The sequence below is a fragment of the Quercus robur genome, chromosome 4 (genome assembly GCF_932294415.1).
Source record: "Quercus robur chromosome 4, dhQueRobu3.1, whole genome shotgun sequence".
NCBI lineage: Eukaryota > Viridiplantae > Streptophyta > Magnoliopsida > Fagales > Fagaceae > Quercus > Quercus robur.
Genome location: NC_065537.1, coordinates 79,150,067 through 79,163,499, shown reverse-complemented (window position 1 = coordinate 79,163,499; position 13,433 = coordinate 79,150,067). Strand labels below are relative to the sequence as shown.

The window sequence follows — 13,433 nt, the reverse complement described above, 5'->3', positions numbered from 1 at the left end:
AAAAAAACTCGAAATTTAAATATTTAATTGATGACATAATTATTATTCTTTTATCTTCTTGAAATTTTTGCAAGTATAGAGGATATAAGAAGAAAATGTAATCTATTTGTAGATTTGTCAAAATTCATGTATAATAATTATTAAAAAAAAAATTGACTAGAGTTATAGTCTAAGTTCAAAACCAAGTTTGTTACCAAATTTTATCCATAATTTAATTATATTGGGTCTAAAAAAATTTAGGGTGGTCACAAATATTTTTTAAGGATTAAAAAATCATAAATTTGAAAATTTATATATAATATTTTTTCCAGGTCAGGGTAGTCTTGTGACCACTCTGATTTGAACGTGGAGTTGCCAGTGTTCTTTATAGTGAATTTCATTTGGCATAATATCCTTCACGCAAATTCAGAGGAAAAGAATAATAAGTAAGCTGAATTTATTAAATTAAAACAATAAGCGTGATGAACAATAAGTGTAAGTTGCAAATTCAGAAGTAAAGAATAATAAGTAAGCTGAATTTAATAAATTAAATCAATAAGCGTGATGAACAATAAGTGTAAGTTGCAACTTAGGGAAAAAAAAAGTGAAAAAAATACAAAAAAGTGGAGTGTAATATGTGGGATTTAATTATATGGATGACTTTATTGGTTAAGAGTGATTATATCAAAAAGCGATGACTTTATATATATATATATATATATATATATATATATATATATTTGTTCTTAAATTTTGATAATAGACTATTAGTTGGAGTAGAATTTAAATTTTTAAAACTTAATTGATAAAATTTTATCTAAATTAAATAATTTTTAAATCTTATCGATCCCTTAGTCAAGAGTCTTTTAGCTTAATATCCTAATAAAATATTAATTTAATAAGATGCAACTTGTTAAAAAAATAAATAAATAAAAAAGTGGGTTGTGCGGCATTTAAGTTTAGAAAATTTTGATGATAGACTTTTAGTTTTATTTAAATTAAACAGTTGTTAAATATTATTCCTTTAAGGAAATATATCATAACAAATAATATAAATTAATTTACTAATTAGTTGTTCTTAAGATGTTGATAATAGAAGTCAAAAGGTTTTTATTTATTTATTTATATTTAGAAAGAAAACGTGAGGTTTTGTCTAGAATTTAAGTTTAGAATTTTTTATAATAGACTTTTAGTTTGAATATAATTTAAAATTGTTGAAGTTTAAATGATATGTTTGATCTAAATTAAACAATTGCTAAATATTATCCCTTAATTTGAGGAACTATATCATAAAAAAATAATATATTAATTATTTGTTCTTTAGACTTTTAGTTGGAGTAGAAGTCAAAACATGGTTTTTTTTTTTTTTAAGAAAGAAAACGTGGGTTGTTGTTTGGGATTAAAGTATAGAATTTTTTATAATAGACTTTTAGTTTGAATAGAATTTAAATTTTTTGAAGTTTAAATGATAATTTTTACTTAAATTAAACAATTGTTAAATATTATCCCTTAATTTGAGGAAATATATCTTAACAAATAATATAAAATTAATTTTTAGCTTATGCAATTGGGGACTTAAGAGCACTCACATGAGTGCTTGTATGATAGAAAAAGTATCACATTTTAGCCAGCTTAGCCTAAAATTCACCCATATCAGGTTATGCAAAGTTGTGTAAAAAAACATAGTTTCTACAATAACCACACTATTCATTTTGTATTTATTTTAATAAAGGAAAGTAATGGATGATGATTATAGTGTATAAAGAAAGAAATTTTTTATAAATTCAAGGAAAATAGATATTTTATTGAAATGTAGTGTAAAGTAAATAATCTGATATGAGTTATTTTGAAAAGTGAGTATGTTAAAAAAAAAAATGGTTTTTATACTAAAATTGCAACTGAGCCAAACCTTAAAGTATATATTTGCAATTTTAGCCTTATACAGTTTGTATCTTGGATTTGGCCCAATTGGGAATAAACCAATAGTAGGCTTCTAAGTTTTAGCTAAACTTGAAAAAACCTAACTTGAACTGCCCAAAGAGATTTACCCATCCCAACCAGATCACATATCCAACCTGTTTTAATCACAAAATCCACGAGGTGCCTTTGCACCCCAATTGTAGGGAGCTCCAAAACCAAGTGCCATCAGAAACCTTTATGTGGCGTTTAGTACGAGGTAATGTTTTAAGATTCTCAGGAATGTTTAAAGATTCCTATACCTGGTTGCAAATTACACTAGAGAATCGAATGCTAGGATTTCCTCTCAACCCGTTTTGGTGGGAGTGTGAGTTCTCTTTAAAACAGGTGGGTACTCAGATTTCAAAACTTAAAGGAAATTGCATTTTTTATAAATTGCCAATTTTAAACCTTTTTCTTTATCATTTAAGCAATTGAGATATTTCCTTCATATCTCTTCCCGCCAAAATAACATAAATAGGATAGACAACTTTGTTGATATATTCATTAATAAGTTTCTATCTAGGTTTCACACGTGAAAAAAAAAAGAAAAAAGAAAAAAAAAAGAAGAGTTTGAAGGGGACTATCTATTGTTGCCAAGTATTTACTTTTACTGTTGTATGTGTTGCTCAACACATTATTAATGGATCTATTTTCATAGAAATTTGTTAATGTATTTATTTGTATCTTAGATCTTGGTTTTGTTTAGTTGCTAGAAATATAGATCTAGATTGGTGGCTTCATCTGGTTTTTTGTTTTTAGATTAATGGTTTTGTTTCTAGATTTTTACGATACAGTAAAATTTAATTGTACTTTCTCCTCTTTTAAGTCTTCCAAAGGGTAAAGACGGTTGTTTCTTCTAACCCCCAAATAATATTAATCAGTAACATCCAATCGGTGTGGGATTCTATCTGGTGCGTTTGATGTTTGTTATACAAACAAACATTGTACTAGACCAGTAGGAGAACTTTCGTAAAATTGACTGGAAGTTCTCTCAATCTTATAGCTTGTTCTATTGCCATCGCCAAAATTGAAGCCATTGTTGCTTTTCCTTATTTCCCTTACTCAGAAAGTATTAACAAGTTCTTCATAGGGACATTCAAATTACGCGCAATAGCTAATCTAAGATTAAAAACAATAGATTTTTAATCTATTCTTTTATATGATGCTCCTCTTGATGAATATGGTAACTATATATATATATATATATATATATATATATATTATTTTACATTAAGATTTTGGTTTTTATACATACATAGTTTTAAATAAGTTATATAATTCTTAATTTATCATAATCACAGGAAATTTAAATCAACCAAAATGGGGACACTTGAAACAACTGCATGCGGTTTTGAAGTCAATGGAAATGACTCTTACTCATGGGAATGCTTCTACCATTGACTTCAACAATTCTGTTCTGGTAAGACACACACCATTTTAATTATTCAACATAAAAATCTGTAATTCTGTACAAAAATTTGACATATTATATATCTGAATTAGGCCACTATATATGCAACCAATGAATCTTCAAGTTGCTTTTTGGGGAATGCAAACAGTACCACCGATGCTACAATCAATTTTCAAGGGAATCAATATATGGTTCCAGCTTGGTCTGTTACCATCCTTCCAGATTATAAAAATGAAGGATACAATACAGCAAAGGTTATTTATATATAATATATACTATACCTGTTATTTTATTTTATTTTATTTTTGAGAATAAAAAATGGGAGTGTTTATGGTTATATTAAACCCAGCACACACGTTTAGGGATGTGATACTCACCAACGGACTCCTGCTGGTAGCGAGAATCGAACTTGAGCGTGTTAGGCAGAGCGAACGAACCATACCCAGCTGAGCCAAGCCCCCGTTGGCACCTGTTTTTTATTTATTATTATAAAGTGTTTATGATATAGTAAAAGTGTTTGCTTTAACCCTCCGTTATCTTTAACCTCCCTGCTCAAGTTCCATCAGGTCTGGTAGATATTCAAATGATCTTAACGATTTTGTCAACCCCCTCAAGGCTCTATAGATTTCCTCTCTCTCAGAATGCCTCTCATCTAAGGAATAGAACTCAACAACAGAATCGTTGACCTCAATCAAGCTACATCCTGGCAATTTTCTCAACCCTGTATCCCTCATTGCAACTTTTAGTCGTGCAACATCTTTCCATCTCCCAAGATCCCCATATATATTTGACAGCATAACGAAATTTGAGGGGTTCTTCGGTTCAAGTTTGATAAGCTGGTCAAAAGCCACTTCAGCCAACTCAATGTTTTTGTAAATCCTACATGCCCCAAGTAAGGCAGCCCAAATAACAGCATCTGCTTCCATGGGCATCTTCCTCACAAACTCTATTGCCTGGTCTAAAAGACCAGCTCGGGCAAACAGATCAACCATACAACCATAATGCTCAATTTGAGGCACAATTGAATAATCATCAACCATTGACTGGAAATATGAAAAGCCATATTCTACTAAGCCCATGTGTGTACAAGCGCTCAGGATACCTATGAAGGTGATTCCATCTGGTGTTTCTCCAGCATTTTTCATCTCACAAAACAGATTAAGGGCGTCACTCCCATGTCCATGCATTGCTATGCCATTGATTATGGTGTTCCACGTAATCAAATCCTTTCTACCCATGCTCTTGAACACATCAACAGCATTTTCTATAATTCCACATTTTGCATACATGTCAATCAAAGCATTCCCAATGTAAAGATTTCCCTTATATCCATTAATCTCCGCATACGCATGAACCCACTTACCTAAATCAGGAGCTCCTAATCTTGAACAAGCAGACAATGCGATCACCAATGTGACATCATTAGGAAGCACATTACCCTCAATTAGCATCCTTTTGAATGTCTCCATAACTTCAAAGAATTTCCCGTTTTGGGCATACCCTCCAATCAATCCATTCCAAGAGAAAATATTCCTCTCAGGCATCTCTTCAAACAACCTCTCACACGCCTCAACATCCCCATTATTCGCATAACCGTTCAACACCGTATTCCAAGACATCACATCTCGGTTAGGCATCTCATCGAAAAGCTTCCTTGCTGCTACCATATCACCCAATTCAATATAACCCAAATCCATAGTGTTCCACAACACAACATCTCGCTCAGGAGCCAAATCAAAAAGGCGCCGTGCAGAAACCATATCACGACACAAAATATACCCACTAATCATCGAAGTCCAAGCAACTACATTCCTCTCAACCATCTCACCAAACACCTTGTAAGCCTCTATAACTGCTCCCCCGCCCGCATACATATCAATCAACGAAGTTCCCACAAATGGTCTGCTCTAAACCCACCCTTTATTGCCACACATTGCACTTCCTGGCCTTCCACATATGCATTAATTTTCCCACAAGATTTCAAAACAATAGGGAAAGTAAAGCAATTGGGCATCACATCCAAGCTCTTCATATTACCAAACAAAACTAAAACTTCCCTATAAGACTCATTTTGAGCATACCCTTTGAACATTGCATTCCACAGCGCAACATTCGGCGGGTCAGGAATTTGATCGAACACTTTGCGTGCATAAGCCATTTTCTTGAGCTCAGCACAAGCTGTGATAAATCTTCTTGCGATGAAGTAGTAGTAGTCACTATTGTGTAGGAAGCTGTGAGTAATTATCTGGGTTTGGATTTGTTTGAGTTGTTTTAGAGCCTTACATGACTGCAAGAGCGCAATGAGTTTTTCTTCAACAAGCCTTTGTGGGCGCTTTGTGGCTAAACTTATAAGCCGAATTTTCAATATTTTAGAAGCAGAAAGCTGCTTGTTAGTGTGCACTTACTGTCAGGGCTTAACGAAGAAAGGAAATGAATTTGACCCCTTTGATTCGGAGGAGAACTACAACTAATAGGACGGTCTGTTTGTGTGTTTCAGTGTTTTGTGTTTTGGGTATGCTTTTGTGATGTGTAACAGTGAAATAAAAATAAGAATTAGAGAAATCTTATACATTAATATGTCCACTTTTAAATTTTATATTTGAAAAATAATTGAATTTTTATCTATTTGCGTATTCTCATAAATTTATGAATATCCTGAAATTTCAATATTTGTGTATTCTCTAAAATTTATGAATATTCTAAAACTCCAATATTCGTGTATTCTATAATCTGATCCTGATGTGAACATAGATCCTGTTATTTAATTAGTGAAATTTACTATCACTAGTATTATTTTCGTGCAAGCTTGATGAAGATTCATACGTAAGCTAAATATTTTTTAAAAAATAATTAAACAAAATTATTAAATAAAAAGTAATAATAAATTCTAAAATAAGTAAGTAATTTTACTAAAAAAAATTTGCTTTAAGTTTCGATTGTGTGGAGTTTGGACATTATTAGTGTTTATCTATTTTTATATTTTAAAATTCTTTTTGTGTTTTGCGTTAATTTGTTAATATGAGATACGAAATGAATTTGATCATTTCTATTTGGGTTATGCCATAGCCAGCACAAATAATAATAAACAAAATAGTTCTTAAATACATTTTTTTTTCCTAATGATAGTCTAATTAAAAAAAAAAATCAACATACTCAAAAATTAAATATAATAATCAAAAACCAAAATCAAAACATACACAAAAGAGTTCAAAAATTGAGAATATAAAATTAAAATTAAAATTTACATAATAAATTAAGAACTTAAATGGGTGTCCATTATTTTGCTTCTTTATCAATGGTGACTCTTAGAATATTTTCCAGAGTGGTCATTAAAAAAGTTAAATTACACAAAATTTAATTAAAAGAGAACTTCATATATTGATAAATAAATAAAAAAAACGCACACACACAAATACATAAAGTCTTACAATTTCTTTCCACAAATTTTTTTTTTGTTTTGAAATTTTTGCATGATAGTTTCATTACCAATATTGCAAGTTACTTATCTATCAAATTTTTAATTAGATAAAAATTTTCTTGGGATTTTTCTTTTTGTTTGTAAGGACCTAATATATTGTTAAGGGGACTAAAGCTTAAAGTCAAAGTTTGGCTACAAACTTAATTGTACCCTAAGGTTACAACTCTCATTAAATAAATTAACATGATCACATATTTTGAAAATCAAATTGTTAAATTGCATGTTCTTTATGTTCTTAAAACACATATCAAATTTCATGTCAATCGTCTGTTATTTACTTTTGATCCATAAATTTAATTTTTATGTGTAATTTTAGATTACAAAAACTCAATTTAAATATTTAATTGATGATAAAGCTATTAATCTTTGATCTTTTTGAAATTTTGCAAGTATGGAAGATATAAGAAGAAAATGTAATCTATTTGTGAATTTGTCAAAATTCATGTATAATAATAAATAAATAAAATTTGAGTAGAGTTATAGTCTTAGTTTAAAACAAAGTTTGTTACCAAATTTTTTCCATAATTTAATTATGTTGGGTCTAAAAAAATTTAGGGTGGTCATAAATATTTTTTAAGGATTAAAAAATCATAAATTTGAAAAATTTATATATAATATTTTTTCCAGGTCAGGGTAATCCTGTGACCACCTTGATTTGAATGTGGAGTTGCCAGTGTTCTTTATAGTAAACTTCATTTGGCATAATATCCTTCACGCAAATTCAGAGGTAAAGAACAATAAGTAAGCAGAATTTATTAAATTAAAACAATAACCATGATGAACAATAAGTGTAAGTTGCAAATTCAAAAGTAAAGAACAATAAATAAGCTGAATTTAATAAATTAAATCAATAAGCATGATGAACAATAAGCGTAAGTTGCAACTTGGGAAAAATAAAGTGAAAAAAATACAGAAACGTGGAGTGTAATATGTGGGATTTAATTATATGGATGACTTTATTGGTTAAGAGTGATTATATCAAAAATTCATGACTTAATATATAAGTAAAGAACAATGAGTAAGCCGAATTTATTAAATTAAAACAATAAGCGTGATGAACAATAAGCGTAAGTTGCAACTTGGGATAAAAAGTGAAAAAAAATACAAAAACATGGGCTGTAATATGTGGGATTTAATTAGATCGATGACTTTACTGGTTAAGAGTGATTATACCAAAAAGCGATGACTTAATATATATATATATATTTATATTTGTTCTTAAATTTTGATAATAGACTATTAGTTGGTAGAATTTAAATTTTTAGAACTTAAATGATAAAATTTTATCTAAATTAAATAATTTTTAAATCTTATCCCTTAGTCAAGAGTCTTTTAGCTTAATATCCTAATAAAATATTAATTTAATAAGATGCAACTTGTGAAAAAAAAAAAAAAAAAACAAAACAAAACAAAAATGTGAGTTGTGTGGTAATTAAGTTTAGAAAATTTTGATGATAAACTTTTAGTTTATTTAAATTAAATAGTTGTCAAATATTATTCCTTAATTTGAGGAAATATATCATAACAAATAATATAAATTAATTTACTTATTAGTTTTTTTTTTTTTTTTTTGGAAGCCACTTGTTAGTTGTTCTTAAGATATTGATAATAAACTTTTAGTTGGAGTAGAAGTCAAAATGGTTTTTTATATATTTAGAAAGAAAACGTGGGTTTTTGTCTAGAATTTAAGTTTAGAATTTTTTATAATAGACTTTTAGTTTGAATATAATTTAAAATGAGTAATGCTACAGATACAAACTATTTTACAACTTTTTTATAAACTACTGATGTGATTTTAGCATTTTTCAAATAGTTATTGTAAGTAAAAATGTGATATTAGTGATGCACTCATATTAGAACTAGTAAGAATTTGTTACATCAATAGTTTGTAAAAATGTTGTAAAATAGTGTGTGTCTGTAGCATTACTCATTTAAAATTGTTGAAGTTTAAATGATATGTTTGATCTAAATTAAACAATTGCTAAATATTATCCCTTAATTTGAGGAATTATATCATAACAAAATATTATATTAATTATTTGTTCTCAAAATATTAATAATAGACTTTTTAGTTGGAGTAGAAGTCAAAACATTGGTTTTTTTTTTTAAGAAAGAAAATGTGGGTTGTTGTTGGGATTAAAGAATAGAATTTTTTATAATAGACTTTTAGTTTGATTAGAATTTAAATTTTTTGAAGTTTAAATGATAAATTTTTACCTAAATTAAACAATTGTTAAATATTATCCCTTAATTTGAGGAAATATATCCTTCACATACAATCCATCCATGTCTATTATCAAAACCTCTGACAAGCCAAGGCACCTCCTTGAAGGTTTCATTTGCATCCTAAACTCATTAGGATGGAAGGTTTTGTGGTTTTAGACTTTGATCACACATTGTTGATAACACTAGAGAAAATCTCACTCTATATACCCACGGGTTCGAGTTTGTAAGGATCTATATATACTATGTTTTAAATTAAGGTTTAGAAAACAAGACACTTATTTCAAATTTAATATGTAACTAAATTAAAAAAACAGTCTTCGACTCTCGATTGAATGAACTTCGATCAAGGGTAACTACAGCTCTCAATCAAGTATTTTCAAAGTGCGGCTCTCGATCAATTAAGTATCAGTCAAGAATGCACAAAATGTACTTCATTGAGTTGCTTCAATACAACTTGATTTTGAATACTTGATCTACTTTTTAGTTTTTACAAACAAAAAAAAAAAAAAAAAAAAAAAAAAAACTTTTAGTTTTTATATTATATTGTCAAGAAATACTACCAATCTAAAATCTAACAGTAAGTACCATACATGGATCATAATATAATTTATAAAAAGATGTCACAAAATACACTATGCATCATGTAAGACATTGGTCAGTTAGATACAGACGAATTAAGTGTCTAATAGAACCTCTCCTAGCTACAAAATTTTTTTATCCATATCCCAAGGTTCTGTTGCAGCAACAGTTGTGCAAGCCAAGAGTCCAAGTCCAGGTTGTTGTCTGAATCATAACATTGTCTCTGATCTGTTTGGTTGTGTTTATGAAATGGCAGTCAATTCGAGAACAAGGAAAGAAAAAATGATGTTTGGGTTCTAATTCTTCTCTGCCTTTTATTCATTGTTTCTGCTCTTTAAACACACATGGTTTCAAAAGATAATGACCAGAAAACTAATCTGATCTCCTATCTAAAAGGAGTTCTTATTTGAATTCAAATGAGGCAGTAACTTTAGCTACTCAGCTACTGCTACTCGATTCATGTTCTGGGATTACTTTCACCTTGAAATCTCTGTTATCCTTGGCTATGTCACCTAGTTTCTTCCTCACTTCCTCTATCTTACCGCTCATCTCAATCCGAAGAGCAATGGGGTTTGAATTTGAAAAGAAAGTGCGTACCTCTTTTATGACTTTGTTCCCCCTCCTTGCTCTTTGTCGTGAAGCTTTAGTGTTGAATTCTATCACCAACTCTTTTATTTCTTTAACTGCGTCCTCTAGCTTATCGATCAAGTCCTTGACTTGATGGCTATAACTTTGTTGCTCCTCTGCATCCTTAAGTACAGCTTCAATTCTAGAAACTGTTTTGTCGAGTTTGTCAAGCTCCTTTTTGAAATCGCGGATATTTCCAATCTCTTGTAAAATCTGAGAACCCAAATTTTCAAGGATCGTTTGTACAAGACCAGAGATGACTGATTCCGCCATTAATTTCTTCTTAGTTGGAAAAAAAAGATCGCTGAAAAGAGTGACAGGAAAGCTAGAGGGAGGCTTTAATAAAAGTGCTTCAATGTTGATGAAGATGAAGGTAATGTTGCTGTGAAGGTGCGGACTGCGGAGTCACCATTAGCAGTTCTTCTTGTTTTTGTAGTGCTTATCCTAGAACAATATTCATGTTCATGCATAGGAAACAGTGGGAGCTGGAAACTCACAAGTACTTTCATATATGAGAGTGATAGGCCTTTTCTGCACCATATACGACCCAAAATTTTCACTTGCATTTCATCACTGAAGTTGACGTTTAGTCATGTTCATGAATTTCTTTTTTTGTTGAAACTTAAGAAATGAATTTCATACTCAGTTTTGGACACAGTCATATTTACTAATTCAACGGCTTACGAATTCAATGAGTGAATCAAAGGCCAAATGTCACATTGTTCTGCCGTAAACAAGTCTACATGTTAAATTCAGTGATGCAATTGCAATCCAAAAATAGGGCCGGGTCATTGCACGCCAAAGACCAAAAAATTTAGTGAGCCTTTTTAATATTACTAAGTATTAATTAAATATTATTTAGTTGACCTTTTATTTTATTAAAATCGTTATTTTTTTTTGAGATGTAAAATTGTTAATTAAGTTTTTTTATTTACATCTCATTCACAAGTTGTTTGGAAAATTTTGTCAATGATTATTCGGCACACTCATAATAATATATATATATATATATATTTTTTTTTTTTTTTTGGGTGTGTGTGAAATAATTTATAGTTTCAATTGAGTTTGATTTATATTGGCTCAATATTTTGGGTACCTTCTTGGAGGGGGAAAAATGCAAAACAAACCTATATTTTTTTTTCTTTTGAAAAGAATTACTATATCATTTTACAATATTAGGACATTATTAGTACAATTTTTGGGGTCTTTTGCTTAAGCAATTGAGGCCTTAAGAGCACACGCATGGGTGCTTGTATAATAGAAAAAGAACCACATAACCCAGGGGTTGGCCGGTTGGTTGGGCTCTTGGTCTCAAAGTGCTTGTACTGGGCTCGACTAGGTGTGCTCCCTAGTTTGAGTCCTGCTACCTGCACTTTGAAAAGAATTTCCTGGGCCAGTGCTTTACCCCTTCGTGGGCCCACCCGGTACGAATAGTGATTAGTCTCTGATTAAAAGCCTTGAGGAAACACTATGAGAAACCAAAAAAAAAAAAAAAAAAAAAAAAAGAACCACATTCTAGCCAACCCAGCCCAAAATTCATCCACATTAAGCCATGCAAAGTTGTGTCAAAATACATTGTATCTACAATAATAGTGTAAATTTACACTCACAATATTCATTTTTTATTTAGTTTATTATTCTTTCTTTAAGTATCCCAAGAATGAAGAAAAAGAGTAGGGGATGGTTGCTATGCATAAAGAAAGAAAAATAATTTTTAAAAATTAAGAAAAATTAATATTTTAATGAAATGTAGTCTAAAATAATCTAACATGAGGTGTTTTGAAAAGCAAGTATGTAAAATAGAAAAAATAAATTTTTATACTAAAATAGATAGAAATTTTTGCACAAATCGATATAAATGCTCTTAGTGGTCTATAATACAAAATTAATAGCAGAGAAGATCTGTTTGCAACTGAGCCAAACCTTAAAGGATATTTTTGCAATTTTAGCCTAATATAGTATGCATCTTGGATTTGGCCCATTTGGGAATAAACCAATAGTTGGTTTCTATGTTCTTGTAACCGAAATTGAAAAAACCCATCTTGAACGGCCCAGAAGAGAGAAACCCATCCTAACCAGATCACAAATCCAACCCGTTTTGATCACAAAATCCAGGAGGCTCCTTCACAATACCACAATTGTCAATTGTAGAGAGCACCAAGACCAAGTGCCATCTTGTTAAATTTTAATCATGGGTAAGCATCTTTTCCAACCACGTTTTGAAAAAATTCAGTTTGGATGCAGAGAAAATCTCAGGCAAAAGAAAACAAAACAAGATAATTAAAATCGCATTTGGTTTTATGCTATGATGAGTTTAAGCAATTAAAATCGCCTATTAGTGAAGACGAAAAATATATATCATTAATCTCTTTGATTCAATCTGTACGACTCAATAGACAAACTCAATATACATGGACCCTTCACAAACAACCCATTCATGTCTATTATCAAAACCTCTAACCAGCTCCAAGGCACCTTCTTGAAGGTTTTATTTGCATCCTAAACTCATTAGGATGAAAGGTTTTGTGGTCTTAGACTTTGATCACACACACACACACATATATATATATATATATATATATATATGTTAGAGATATATATTAGACATATTAGCCCAATATAATAGGCCCAAGCCCATTCCTACTTGTACTAGTAGTTTAGGGTTTAGTCGCCTATATATACTCATGTTAGGGTTCATTGTAACACAGGAGATTATTGTACTACACTCTCATACAATAAAGATGTAGCCCTTAAGGGATTCCTCCGTGGATGTAGGCCGTCAAGGCTGAACCACGTAACCCTCGTGTTCTCAGTGTTCCTCTTCTATGCTTCCTCTTCCGCATCTACTCTAGCATACACAACATGGTATATCACATCGCGTTGCTAATATTTTAACAATATCTATATCTATATATATATAAAAGCAGAAGCTGAGAGAAAATGAGTTCCTAGAATTAAGGAGAGGATGACAAATAGGAAAAGTCCCTACCTAAAATTCAGACATCTGTAACTTTAAAAAGCGATACATTATATTGTTTTCAAAACGCTAATACTGTTTGCCTGTAATGGTTTATATTAAAAAAAAAACTTTTAAAAGGAAAAAAAAAACGTAGAAATTAAAAAATATCTACCGATCTCTATGAAATTAAAAAAAACGTAGAAATGGAAAAATCT

General features: G+C 30.2%; 1 pseudogene; it reads right to left on the bottom strand.

Moving 5' to 3' along the window:
* Nucleotides 1-3,422: 3,422 nt before the first annotated feature.
* LOC126723917 (pentatricopeptide repeat-containing protein At1g08070, chloroplastic-like) lies at nucleotides 3,423-5,825 on the bottom strand (annotated as a pseudogene).
* Between the last annotated feature and the right edge of the window lie 7,608 nt (nucleotides 5,826-13,433).